The sequence below is a fragment of the Morone saxatilis genome, unplaced genomic scaffold (genome assembly GCF_004916995.1).
Source record: "Morone saxatilis isolate NCDOM2014 unplaced genomic scaffold, NCSU_SB_2.0 Contig6, whole genome shotgun sequence".
Taxonomy (NCBI): Eukaryota; Metazoa; Chordata; class Actinopteri; family Moronidae; genus Morone; species Morone saxatilis.
Window position 1 is genome coordinate 1,886,377 of NW_023340206.1, and position 2,025 is coordinate 1,888,401.

The following is a 2,025-nucleotide window of genomic DNA, read 5'->3' on the forward strand; positions in this document are numbered from 1 at the left end:
ATTGAATTGAATTGAATTCAATTGGTGACACTTTTGGCCTAATTAAGTGATGAACATGTTTTTACCCAAAAGGTCAAAGGTTAACTTCACTGTGACATCATAATGTCATGGAAAACACAATTGTTGCCATTATTCAACACCTTAACTCAAGAACAAAAGGGGAGATTGTGAACATATTTCATGATTGGACGGACACTGAATTGGTCACACTTTTTGACTCAAAGGTCAGTGTCTCATAATGGGTTTTTAGCCATAATTTAAGAATGCATTGGCCAATTCCAGACACAATGAGTAAACTAAAGTACACAGTACAGGCTTTCTTCTTTCCATCTTATCTATACTGCCTTTTAACTTCCTGCCTCAATCTGAATTTTGTATTGGAGCTAGATGTTAACAGCAACTTGACTGGCTGGCAGACACATACAACCGTGGGGCACCAATTCTAGTTAAGAGTAAAACTGGTGAACATCTGACTGAAGAGAAAATTCTGTGTAAAAATTTGAATTTTTTTTTTTTTTTTTAATGTACAACCGCTGGACCACAGTACAACCATGAGCAGGCAAAAGACACAAATCAAAGTGTTTTTACGAGTGAGAAAATGTGAAAAGCAAGGATGTGATTGCCGTTTAGAAAAGTTTACTCTGTCTGATCCACCACCTGCTCCTCAGCAGCCCTCCTCTTTGTCCTATGTGTGTCCCATAAGTCATTGAAAATAGAAGTGGTAAATGACCAACCCACACATTTCCTGCTAAACACTCCTCCATCCCACCCTCTCCCCAAAACCCAAATGCTCTCCAGTCTGGCCCTAACCTCAATATTATTCAGAACATACCCTGTAATTATTGAAGCAGAGAAAAAGGAATTGCCATTATCTTTATTTAGGTCCTTTAATTTTGATGGACCACAGATTTATGGTGTTGGATTCCTGTGTTTGGGTGTGCTGGCCACTCCACCCTGTTAATAAGCTCTAGTAGTGAGGTTGTTTGTGTGATGAATTTGAGAGTTTAGCGTGCATGTTGGCGGGAGATGGAAGACGGTTGGTGACACTTCCGCTTGTACTACATTTCCCTTCATGACTCTGCAAAGGGCACTGAAATAGGAGCTGAGTGGTGATGAGGAGTTTGAGGTCTATATTGTAATGACACATCATGAGGCTAACACTCCAGTTCCTCTATATCCGCTTGTTGTCCTGAAGCCTTAAAGTGTGTTGAATCTGCAGCAGTGGATATGTTGGTGCTTACACACTGACTCAAAGCTATATTTGTCTAATTATCTGCGCTTTTTATATGGTCACAAAACAGCATGTCCACTAAATAGAGGGTGTCTTAAAAAGTCTAAAATCCAATCATCAGAATTGTAGTCCTTTTTAAAATGTCTTAAATTAAATTAATTATTTCATTATTAAAGGTCTTAAAATTTGATTGGATTAATGAAGTTAACGTTACTTGTATAAAGTTCTATACCCTTATACTTTTTTGCCAGTATGGACATAAAATTCATCTTAAATTGCATTCATAATGATGTTAAATGTCTTAGATTTAATCAGTTGAAACCTGCTGAAAACTTGTAGATAAATCCCTCAAAGGGGACTGTAAATTTCCCATACACATTTTTGTTGCATCAGGAATGTCAGTTAAACTGGGTAACCGCTTCAGTTTTTCTTTTACTGTTTAATAGTCAAACTTTTCAGCAAATAATCAGTTACAGAAGTGAGAAAAAAATTCTGGTAATCTATTTTTGTAAATGGTTTCTGTCCTGTGTTTATGACTTAGGAACAGGTGAAAAAAGGTTTTGTTTTGTCAGGAAGTTTTTTTGTTTTGTTTTTTGTCTGTGAAACAAATTGAAAAAGGTGTACTACTGCAGCAAAAGCATTTCCTCTAAATATAAGTGGTTCATTCTAATGTAACAAAACAACATCTAGGAGGATCTATTGACAGAAATGGAATATCATATTCATAGGTATGTTTTCATTAGTGTATAATAACCTGAAAATAAGAATCATTCTGGGTTTTTTTTACCTTTTAG

General features: G+C 36.1%; 1 protein-coding gene across 1 annotated transcript in view; it reads left to right on the plus strand.

Annotated features, from left to right (window-relative positions):
- LOC118340172 (DNA-binding protein SATB2-like) overlaps nt 1-2,025 on the plus strand; it is a 25,836-nt gene that overhangs the window by 21,845 nt on the left and 1,966 nt on the right. The window lies entirely within an intron of this gene.